This window comes from Melozone crissalis, unplaced genomic scaffold (assembly GCF_028551555.1).
Source record: "Melozone crissalis strain CALT ecotype California unplaced genomic scaffold, PUWL_Pcris_2 ptg000068l_1, whole genome shotgun sequence".
Taxonomy (NCBI): Eukaryota; Metazoa; Chordata; class Aves; order Passeriformes; family Passerellidae; genus Melozone; species Melozone crissalis.
In genome coordinates this window covers 4,389,348-4,401,795 of record NW_026535846.1, presented here as the reverse complement: position 1 = coordinate 4,401,795, position 12,448 = coordinate 4,389,348, and positions in this window count along the sequence as shown.

The window sequence follows — 12,448 nt, the reverse complement described above, 5'->3', positions numbered from 1 at the left end:
TGGCTCCTCAGCCAGGGAGGATGGGAATGCACTGGGGAAAGGCCATGGAATTGCTGCATGGCTTTCCCAACAGTGGGAACAGTTTTCCAGCCCTCAGCACCAACCTCCACACTCCAAGATGGTTTTTTGGGGCATCTCTTGTGGTTGGACCTCTCCAGTGCAGGAGCCAAACCCCAGGGCACAGGGTCCCCACGTGTGTCACCATCAGCCCCTCATGGCCTTCTCTTCACCCCCCTCTGCCTTGGGAGAAGGAAACCTCCTCTTCCCATCCCTAATTCCCCTCCTTCCCCACCCTGTGATGCTGATGGAGCCCAAAACCAGTTTGCTAAAACCCAGTACAAAGCCAAACCCACCAACAGGCAGCTTGAAATCCAAGGGGAATGGGAAATAATTTTCCTGCTAATCTTGGGAATCTTTTTCCCTACAGCCTCTGCTTGTCCTCCCCTGGACTCTGTGTGTGTAAATATATAAATATATAAATATTATTTTTTTTCTATCTGATGAGGGGCAGAAGTGTTTTAGCACCCACGCGCTGCTCTGTATGCAAACTCCTCACATGCAAATGCTTCTCTATGCAACGATTTTTTGTTTTTAAAAATGAAAACCACAGCAAATCCTCAGCTCTTGTTCCTTTATTTTTCTATGGACAGAGTGGACAGCTCTGGGTTTGTGTGAATGGCCAAGGGCAGCTGTTTTTGGGGAGAAAGCTGGGGAAAGGGAGTGGTAGAGCCACGTGGCTGTGGCAAATGAAGGTCCCTCCATCCCCAGTCCCCTGGGACATTTTGGAAATGTCACCACTTTGTAAGGAGTGGATCAAACGCTGGAATGTGGGTGCCTTATCTCTGTTTGATAATGGGGAGAAAATCGCTGTAAATAGGCCAAAAATGCTGTGTGACTTCATGGGTTCTCCCAGGTGATCCTTTATTATCCAAGATGAACACAATGGGGAAGAAATTGGGACCTGGAAAATGTGGGGGGGAAGATTTCTTTTCCTGGGATGCTGTGTTGGATACAGAACCCCTCTCCCCCACAGAAATCCCCCAGGAATATTGATCCATCTCCTATTTTGTAATAAAATTTTATCACCTGCAGACCTGGTCTGGCTTCTGGTCCTTCCTGCTCCAAGAGCTTTTCTTGCCTTTCCAGGCATAAAGAAAGGGGTAATAAAGCTTTTTTACTGGGATAATGGGTGTCCAGGCAGGGAAGGGTGTGAGCCTGGAGTTGTCCCTGTCCCAGTGCCATGGGAAGGGACAGGGGGGGCACAACCTTGTGTTTGATCCCATCACCTTTATGTGCTCCCATTCTTTATCCTGAGGAGGGAAATGGGGCATCCACAGATCCTGGAAGGGGCTGGAGCAGAGCCAGGAGGGGGAGAGGGACAATCCAGGGACAAGCCAGGGACAAGGCACCTGAACATTCCGTGACCCCCTCCTGTCCTTGCTGTGCCCCAGGCCGTTCATGGGGAAATCACCAGGACAGTGAAAATCAGGGATGTCAGGGATGTTTAGAGGGTGGCTGATTGCGTGAGAGCCTGAAGGGTCCCCCCAAAGTGGGGAAACCCCAGAGAGGGCCCATGCAGAGGTGTCACACCTGGCTCAGGTCCCTCTGGGCCAGCTCTTCCCTGGAGCCTCCTCTTTGAGCGGTGCCAAACCTGGGACAGGGCTCAGATGGAGGTTCAGGCTCAGTTTGGGTCTCAGCAGAGCAGGATCCCAAACAGCCCTGCTCCCTTCCCCACCCCATGGCTGTCCCTCAGAGCAGGATCCCCAAAATCCTTCTCCCTTTCCCACCCCATGGCTGTCCCTCAGAGAAGGATCCCCAAAATCCTGCTCCCTTTCCCACCCCATGGCTGCCCCTCAGAGCAGGATCCCCAAAATCCTGCTCCCTTTCCCACCCCATGGCTGTCCCTCAGAGGAGGACCCCAAATCCCTGCTCCCTTCTCATCCCATGGCTGTCCCTCCCTGCGGTGTCCCCTGTCCCTGTCCCCTTCCCGCCCTGTTTGTGTGATGGTGCAGCAGGGGCTGTAAGGGCCGGGCTGTGCACAGGCTGTTCCTGCCGGGCTGTTAAAGCTCCAGGAATGCCAAGATCCCGCTGGTCAAGGACAGGAAGGGGAGCAGGGATGGGTACAACCCTGGGGGAAGCCTGGAGGAGGCCACACGGTGTCACAGGGCCGGGAGGTGGCAGCACCAACGGGAGTCTCCTCCCGGCTTCCTCCTTGGAATGCGATGCTGATGGCACCACACCGTGCCCAGGACCTGGAAAACACAGGGAAGGAGGGTGGGGATGAAAACCCGCTGGAGGAGGCTCTGTCCCTCTTCTGCTCCCCGGTGATCCCAGAGGGAGAAGCTGGAGGGTCCAAGGTCCTGCTCAGTGCCACCCTGTCCCCAAGTTCTGCTGGGGGGACAAACCCAGCCCAGCGGCCCTGGGGAGCTGGAAGGGCCCTGGAGATGCCCCTCCAGCCTGGCCGTGACTTTGAGGGTGGCTTTAATGATGAACTTTGCTGTCCCGACATCTCCCCCGGCAGCTGTGGGCTGTTCTGTTTGATGTGCCCGGGCTGTAAAGTTATTTATTGACTGGGGAAAACACAATTCCAGCAGGAAGGAGCGGCCGGGCGGGTTTCGGCAGAGGATGGTGGTGGCATCGGGACACGCGTGTGGCTGCGGCAAAGCCACCCCCGGCTGCCACCTGCGGGACAAATCCCGGCTCCCAACACCCTCCGGAAAGCCCAGGAGCGCCCCAGCAGGGCGGATTTTGGGGAAGGCGGCACAGAATGTTCCGTGACAGCGGCCACGAGCGCTGCCCTTCAAACCCTGCCCTTATCTCCCGTACCGCGAGGACCATCAACCCTCGAGCCTCCCTCCCGCTGCAGCCGAGCCATTAAAGTTAACCATTACCCAAAGCGAGTGTTTATTTGGGATAATCCAGCCCTGGGGGAAAGTGAGGGACGGGGGCAGGAAGGCTCTCGGCTCTTTTCTGCCAGATAGGGCCCGTCCTGCGGCGCTCAAGTGGTGCTTGAACAAGATGAATGCTCAAATAACACACGGCAAACAGCGCGGCCGGGAGAGCTCCGGACACCGGGACAGCCGGCATTCCCATTCCATGGGGACAGTCAGCATTCCTGGTCCTTGGGGACACCCGGCATTCCCATCCCTTGGGGACACTCGGTATTCCTGGTCCTTGGGGACAGTCAGCATTCCCATTCCTTAGGGAGTCAGCATTCCTGTTCCATGGGGACACTCGCATTCCCATTTTTTAGGGACACTCAGCATTCCCATTCCATGGGGATACTCAGCATTCCCATTCCTTAGGGAGCTGGCATTCAGCATTCCATGGGGACACCCGGCATTCCTGTTCCTTGGGGATACCCGGCATTTCCAGCCTATGGGGACACCAGGCATTCCCGTTCCATGGGGACACTCAGCATTCCCATCCCCTGGGGACACTCAGCATTCCCATTCCATGGAGACACTGAGCATTCCCCTTCCTTGGAGACACTCAGCATTCCCATTTTTTGGGGACATTCACCATTCCCATTCCATGGGGACACTCGGCATTCTCAGCCCATGGAGACACTCAGCATTCCCATTTTTTAGGGACATTCACCATTCCCATTCCTTGGAGACACTCAGCATTCCCATTTTTGGGGGACACCCGGCATTCCCCTCCCAAGGGCAGACTCCCTCTCTCATGGGGATTTTCGGTGCCCCCAGCCCTCGGAGGGCTTTGTCTCCTGCCAGAGATCTGTTCAAGCTTTCCCTGGTTTTTTGTTTGTTTGTTTTTTCTCACCTTTGGGGATAAATCCTCCTATTCCCGATGACTTTCCCACTCTGTATCTCCAGCCCTGCTGTATCCCCACCCTGTCCTGTTCCTGCTCCATCTGCAGAGGCAGCAGTGGCAGCCAGGACAGGGAATCTCCACATCCAGCCCCTTCCCTGCCTCCTGGAGGGGCCTCACTCTCCTGCAGCTCCCAAATCCCAGCCCTCCTCCACACTGTCCCAGTGTAAAACTCCTCTTTTCCCACTCCCAGAATTTCATTCCTCTCCCTGGAGGCGGGGAAGGGCAGGGACACCCCAAAGCTTTTCAGCACCGGGATCTGAGCCCAAAGGTGCCCCCAGCTCTGGGACAAACCCTTCCCTCCCGGTGGTGCCTGGTCCCCCCTGGGCTCGGAGCCTTCCCAGAGCGGGCCAGGCAGGAATTGTGCCCAGAGCCATTCCCGGATCTCTCGGATCGCGTGCCGAGGGCTCACCTAAGCCTCACCTGAGCCCTTAATCCCCTAATCCGTCACCAAGGAGACCCAGCCTTACCTGGCCCGTGCGAGCAGAGGGGCCCCGCGAGGGAGAGCTGAATCCCTCCCGTGCCAGGCCCCTTTTGGCTCATCCCAAATCCCTTTTGGCTCATCCCGGTGCTCCAGGGCTGCGGGGTGCAGCAGGGAACTCCCTCCTTGACACATTCCTGCCCCAGCTCCCCCAGTTCAGGCATCGGAGACCCCTGGGATTTACCCATCCCTGCTCCCTGGGATTTACCCATCCCTGCTCCCCTGGCATTTATCCAGTCCTGCTCCCTGGGATTTTTCCATCCCTTCCTCCCCGAGCACCCCCACCCCTGAGGGCACATTTGGGGACAATGGGGACCCCAAACTGCTGCTGGGGGGACACTGGGGTGTGGCTGCTCTGCCCCAAGCCCATCACGGGTGGGCTGGAGAGACACGGGGATGGGCACAAGCAAAGTGGATAAAATTTCCATGAAAAATTCCCTTTCCATGAAAAATTCCCTTTCTGGCAGCAGGGAGAGCGTGAGGGCTCTAAGGCAGGTGGAGAATTGTCCCAGTGAGGCTCCAATCTGTGCCAGGCCCCACAAAAACGGGGACAAATCCCGAGCTGGAGGGATCAGAAGGCACAGGATATGGGGTGGGGGGTGTTGGCGTTCCTACAAACACCTGGAGGGGCACGTGGAGACCTGGAATTGCCACCGAGGGTCCCTGCGGGGCCAGCAGGGGACAGTCCAAGCACTCGTGGTCACCCTCTGAGCACACCGTGAGTGGGAAGGTGAGGAGAGCAAAGGGTTTCTGTGGGAAAGGCGGAATTCCGGCCGGGATCATCCTCCCTGCTCCCTGGAGATCTCCTGGAGCAGAGCTCAGGGCTCTGGGGCGCTTTGGGGGTGTCCGTGGAGGCTCCCATCGCCTCCCAGTGCCCTCCGGTCCGGCCGGGACCGAGTGACTCACGGCTCGGGGGGTCAATGGGATTTTTCCAGCGCCGCCGCTCATCCATGCCGGTTCCTCCCGCTACCCCCGGGAATCGTCCTGCCCGCCCCGAGCGTGGCTGGGGACACCGGGAATGCGGGGACATCCCGCTAGTGGGACATCCCTGAGCCAGGACCATCCCTGCTCCAGGGACATTCCTGATCCAGGGACATCCCCGCTCCAGGAACATCCCATTCCGGGGCCATCCCCACCCCAGGGCCGTGATCTCTGGGAGCACGGCTGTTCCTGCAGATGTCACCTCCTTCACCCAGGACAGAGGCTCTGAGCAGCCCAGTCTAGTGGGAGGTGTCCCTGCCCATGGCCTTTTTGAGGTCGCCTCCAACCCCCCAAAATCTGGGATTCTGCAAGCTGTTTTCTCCTAAAAGCGATTCCATGACTCTCTGATGGCTCAGGGGGAGCTGAAGCATCCGAGGGGGAACAATTCCTCCTTCCCACAGCTCCATCCAGTGCAGGGGTGAGCCAGACCTTCACCTGGATCCTGTGCTGTCCCAGAACTCCTCTGGCTCCATCCCGTGTCTCTCCCAGCCCCATCCCGTCTCTCCCAACTCCGTCTCTCCCAGCTCCATCTCTGTGACGGTGTTCACAGGGGTCTGAGGATGAGGGAAGAGATGAGGATCTGACTCCATGTTTCAGAAGGCTGATTTATTATTTTATGATATATATTATATTAAAGCTATACTAAAAGAATGGAAGAAAGGATTTCATCAGAAGGCTGGCTAAGAATAGCAAAAGAAAGAATGATAACAAAGGCTTGTGTCTGGGACAGAGAGTCTGAGCCAGCTGAGTGTGATTGGCCATTAATTAGAAACAACCACATGAGACCAATCACAGATGCACCTGTTGCATTCCACAGCAGCAGATAACCATTGTTTACATTTTGTTCCTGAGGCCTCCCAGCTTCTCAGGAGGAAAAATCCTAAGGAAAGGATTCTTCATAAAAGATATCTGTGACACCATCCCGTCTTTCCCAGCCCAGCCCCATCCCATCCCATCCCATCCCATCCCAGCTGAGTTTTGGTCTCTCCCCCGCCGTTATCAGGAGTTTACCACCCCCAGATTCCCGGGAGCTGTCCCGGTTTCCCGCAGTTCGACCATCCCGGGGTTGCCGTGCCAGGGCCGCGTGTGGCCGCTGTGGCTCCTCTGGCGCCGGCGGCTCGGGGATTTTGGGCGAGAAGGATTCGTGTGCTCGCCCAGCGCTGGGAGGAGCCTGCCCGGGGCTGGCCCTGCTGTGTCTGCCCCGATCCGTGCGGAGCAGGGACAGGATCCCTCGGGCTGTCCCCGCTGAAAGCAGCGCCGCATTCACCGGGATAATCCATGATCCGAGCTGGGGCAGCTCTCAGACCTTTCAGGGCAATGGATCCCGATTTTCCTTGGAGAAGAGCTCCGGGATGGGGAGGGAGGGTTTGTCACCCCCCTGTGCCAGCACCACCATCCCAAATTCACAGCAGGGATGTGGAACGGGACGATCCTTAATCGCTCCCATCCCAAACCAATCTCTGACTTTCCCCGTTTTTAAGGAAGGAGGAAATTTTGGAGACAGGTTCACAGGTGCCCCTCGTCCTTCCCACCCCAGGGACACAAACTCTGCTCCCACCAAGCCATTGTTTTATCCTTGGATGGATCATAAAAAACCCCAATTCCCGGAGTGCAGGGGATGAGCTCCAACAAATTCCCAGTGGCAGGAACTCTCCCCTGCTGGTTTCCACTAACACTGAAATATTAAAGCAATCTGGTTTTTATTTGGGAATTTTTATTGGATTTGTCAGGCTCGGGAAGCCCCAGCGACAAACAAACCTGACAGAATCCTATTAGCCCCATTAATCACCATTAAGTGCTAATATCTGTGTTCTCCCTCCTTGCTGCTATTAATTAGCACAACCAGAGAGGGGCAGAGCTCCAGCCCCGGCTCTGGAGGAGCTCTCAGCATTCCTGGGAAGGGGCTGGGGCTGCTCCAAGCTCCTCCTGACTGCCAGAAAATCTTCCACCAGCACCAGCCTAAAATTTCCTTCGCTTCTGGAAATCCATCCCCAGATTCCAGAGGCAGCACAGCCCCAGTGCTCTCCTTTCCTGCCTCCAGGGGCAGCTCCAGCAGCTGGAACAGAGGAACAGAGGCTGCCTTTTCCCAGGATTTGCTCTGCTGCCTGCAGACCCCTGGGGTGTTTTGGGGTTGGGTTTTTTTGGGGTGTAGGGCTGGAATTCCCAGGAAGTTTTTCTCTCAGTGTGAGGACAGAGCTGTCCTGTTCCCACAATTGGCAGGACCCCGGGAACTCAATCAGCATGGATGGGGACATGGTGGCCTTGGCAGAGCTGGAGGAGAGGCTGGAATTGATGATCCCAGAGGCCTTTTCCAGCCTCTGGAATAATGCCATGGATTTATGAGGTCCCTTGGAAGCCCTGAGCAGCTCCAGCTTCTCCCAGGAGAGGCTGGCAGAGGGGAGAGGAGGCCCTGGAGGCTGCAGGGTTGGAGATCAAAGCCTGCCCAACCCTTCATCCCTGCAGGGAGGGCACAGGGAGCAGCAGCAGCAGCAGCTGGGGTGACCTTTGCATCCTGAGCAGGGAAATGCCAGCCCCAACAGGAGGGATGGCATCCCAATTTTCCCTGTGCCAGCCCCACAGCAGGGTTTCCATCCCAATTTTCCTTGTCCCTACCCCACAGGAAGGTTTCCACCCCAATTTTCCCTGTGCCAGCCCCACAGGAGAGTTTCCACCCCAATTTTCCCTGTGCCAGCCCCACAGGAGAGTTTCCATCCCAATTTTCCCTGTGCCAGCCCCACAGGAAGGTTTCCATCCCAATTTTCTCTGTCTCTACCCACAGCAGGGTTTCCATCCCAGCCTCCCCTGGTTCCTGCTGCTCCCCCAGCCTTGACCTGATCCCACTCTTGCCATGGTTTTGATTTATTTTTGCATTTGTGCAGAGGCAGAGAGCAATAAATAAATAAATAAATAAATAAATAAGGACATCAATCAATCAATAAATCACCTCCCACCCCCAGCTCCTGCCAGCTCCACAGGGGGCTGGAAATCAGCTCCATCCTTCCTGCTCCTCCCTCTCCAGGCCATCCATCACTCCCTGCTCCCGGGAACAGGAGCTGTGGGGGCAGAGCCAGCCCCTCCTTCCTCCTGTCCTGCTGATCCCAGACACCCCTGGGCTGGCTGGGTGGGAGCTCTGGAGATGGAGAGGGATCCACACCCCTGGCAGTGCCCAAGGCCGGCTTGGATGGGGCTTGGAGCAGCCTGGGACAGTGGGAGGTGTCCCTGCCCATGGCAGGGGGTGGAACTGGATGAGCTTTAAGGTCCCTTCAAACCTAAACCAGTCTGGAATAAAGCATAAAAATTTTATGGAGCTGCTGGAATAAATCCAGGAGAAGCCACAGAGCTGCTGCAGGGCTAGAGCTGGGCTGGGAGAACTGGGGGTGCTCACCTGGACAGCAGCAGCTCCAGGGAGAGCTCAGAGCCCTGCCAGGGCCTGAAGGGGCTCCAGGAGAGCTGCAGAGGGACTGGGGACAGGGATGGAGGGACAGGACACAGGGAATGGCTCCCAGTGCCAGAGGGCAGGGATGGATGGGAGATTGGGAATTGGGAATTGTTCCCTGGCAGGGTGGGCAGGCCCTGGCACAGGTGCCCAGAGCAGCTGGGGCTGCCCCTGGATCCCTGGAAATGTCCAAGGCCAGGCTGGACACTGGGACTGGAGCAGCCTGGGACAGTGGGAGGTGTCCCTGCCATGGCAGGGGTGGGATGGGATGAGTTTCCTTTCCTTCCCACCCCAACCATTCCAGGATCCAGCCCCAGAGGCTCCTGGCTCCAGCCCAGCACTGGTGCAGCTCCCCAGAGCAGCTGGAGCCTCCCCTCTCTTGACACTAAGTCCCAGCCCCGTCACTGCCCGGGAATTCATCACCCAGAACCTGCAGTGTGTGCAGAAAATGCAGGAAAACCCAGGAAATGCCTCAGTTGCTGGCTGGAGGGAAGTGAGATGTTGAAGATTGCAATGCAAGATGTTTTCCATTACCATCTGTATGGCAGATTACCTTTGTCAAGTGGGCAGTTTGCCTTATCTCTCTCTTTGAGTGACCACATTCACACCTCCCTTGGGAGGGGACATTGCTGATAACAGCTATTGAATGTCCCTGCATGGCTGATAAGAACTACAGCATCCCATTGGGAGATGTGAGCCCAGAGGGAGGAGCCAAGCATTCCTACCCAGATATAATCCAGAGGTTTTGAGACACCAGCACGGCTTCTCCACTGGATTCCCCAGAGGAACAGCAGCTGCCTCTCCTTCCCCTGGATCTTCAAAGGAAGAATCCATCCTTCTCTACAGGATCCCTGCTCCAGCAGAGCCACCCCTGACACTGCAGGAGGGCTGCAGCCACAATTCCAATGGGACTGCTGCCAACAGCCTGACCCACAGGGTGTCAGGTTGGGTTCTGACCCTGTCAGTGTTGTTCTAGTGAACTGCATTGTTTATTTTATCCTTTTATTTTCTTCCCTATTAAAGAACTGTTATTTCCTGCTCCCATATTTTTGCCTGAGAGTCCCTTAATTTAAAATTTATAGCAATTCGGAGGGGTGGGGAGGGTTTACATTCTCCATTTCAGGGGAGGCTCCTGCCTTCCTCAGCAGACTCCTGGCTTTCCAAGCCAAGACACGGGAGCAGGCAGGGAGCAGGGAGGGAGCACACAGGGAGCACACAGGGAGCAGAGCCTCCACAGCCCGGGGGTCTCTGTGCCCCTCTGCGCTGCAGCTCCACGGGCATCCCACCAGACACCTCCCCGAGCAGCCCAATTAACCAGCGCTAATTAACTGCCCAGGAGGAGGCAGCACTGAGCCCCTACGAGGGAAGGTTTGTGTGTGACCAGAGCAGGGTTTGGGTCCGGGACGGAGCTGCCTGAGGTTGTTTGTGTGGTCCGGGATGCTGCTGGTGCATTAATTAATAAATGATTGGATTGAGCGGCAGTCAGGGCTCATCCTCATGGGGGATGGGCACGGCAGCATTCCAGGGGCTGGGAGGAGACAGGGCTGGCACCCGTTGGGGTGGCTCTGCCATCCCCTGCCCTGTCCCTGCATCCGGGACATGGGATGGGGCTGGGGAGCATGGAGGAGCCAGCGGGGAATGATGGAGATGGAGCTGGTGGGAGAGGTGACAGTGCCCTACAAGGGGTGGGGACAATGGCAGTGCCTTCCCAAACCCGTGGGAGCAGTGACAATGCTATCCCAAGCGGGTGGAAAGGGTGACAGTGCCATCCCAATCTGGTGGGAGCAAGGGCAGTACTGTCCCAAACCGGTGGGAGAGCTGACACTGCCCTCCCAAGCCAGTGGGAATGATGGCAGTGCCATCCCAGATCACAGAATCACAGAATGATGAGGTTGGAAGAGACCTCTAAGATCACTGAGTCCAACCTGTGTCCTAACACCTCACCTAGACTGCAGCACCCAGTGCCATGTCCAGTCTTTTTTAAAATACATCCAGAGATGGTGATTCCACCACCTCCCTGGGAAGAGCAGTCCAGTGCTTTATTATTCTTTTGGTGAATATTTTTTCCTAATATCCAACCTATCCCTTCCCTGATGTAGCTTGAGACTGTGTCCTCTGGTTCTGTTGGTGCTGCCTGGTGGAAGAGACCGACCCCACCTGTCACAGCCTTCAGTGAGTTGTAGAGAGCACCTCTGAGCCTCCTCTTCCCCAGGCTAAACAGCCCCAGTTCCTTCAAATGTTCCTCACAGGATTTGTGTTCCCAGCCCCTCACCAGCCTCGTTGCCTCCTCTGGACGTGCTCAAGCATCTCAATGTCCTTCCCAAACTGAGGGGCCAAAGCTGGATACAGCACTCAAGATGCTGTGTGATCCCAGGCCAGTGGGAGAGGGGACAGTGCCTTCCCAAGGGGTGGCAGAGGTGACAGTGCCTTCCCAAGCCGGTGTGATGGTGACAGTGCTATCCCAAGGTGCTGGGAGTGGCGCCAGTGCCATCTCAAGCCGGGGGCAGCCCTGGCAGCGCCTCCCTGGCTGTGCTGCTGTGAGCAGAGGGAGCAGCCCAAGGAGGGGCAACCCCATCCATCCATCCATCCATCCATCCATCCATCCATCCATCCATCCATCCATCCATCCATCCACTGTGGATCCCTCCTGGCTCCAGCGCTGCTCTGCCCCCGCCCCATCTGGCCCCTCCTGGCCATGCTGATCCCAATCCCGATCCTGATGCTGCCATTCTCCTTTGGGAAGTGCCCCTGTGTCACTGATATTTTATGAAAATCCTTTCACTAGGACTTTTCTCCTGAAGAGCTGAGAAGCCTCAGAAAATGAATGTAAACAATAATTATCTGATGGCTGTGGGATGTGGTCTGGAAGTTGCTCACCAACAGGTGCATTTTTGATTGGTTCCATGTGAATTGTTTTACTTGATGACCAATCATGGTCCATCTGTGTCGAGGCTGTGAGCAGCCACAAGATTTTATTATTCATTCCTTTCTTTGGTAGCCTTCTGATGCCTCCTTTCTAATTCTTTAGTGTTGTCTTAGTATATAATTTTCAATATAATATAATGTAAATATGATATAACATAATATAATATGATATTACTATAATATATGATATGATATGATATGATATAATATAATATAATATAATATAATATATAATATCTCGGCCTTCTGAAACATGGAGTCAAGATTCTCATCTCTCACCTCGTCCTGGGGACCCTCCAACCCCACCACACCCCTGGCTGTGCCCTCACCCCCGTGGATGGCTCCCGAGGGGAATCTGGGAATTCCCAACCAGCTCTGCTGGGCACAGCGCTGATTTGAGCAGGGTGTGGGAGATAGGATTATGGATTAGAGGAATATTGGCTGTGGGAAAGGTGATCCCGGGATAAATGAGGCAATATTTGCTGAGGGAAAGGCTTGGAATGTGCCCAAAGCTGTCAGAAATCCAGGAGAGGTGTGGGCACAGCCTGGGGTTAATTGGTGTTTCCTGGAGCTGTTAAATCCACAGAAATCCCTGTTGGGAGCTGGGCTGGGACTAGAGCTGCCCATCTTTAGGGGCCAGGGATGTGTCAGGTGTTTGTGGACTGATAAACCCCAGAGTTTTCCCTCTGGGTTAAAGGGACCCTGCCCAGATTCCCCCTCAGGCTGGAGCCATCCAGGACTGTGGGTGTGGAAGGGGAAGGTCCCTGCCCATGGAGGCTTTAGGGGCTCTTCCA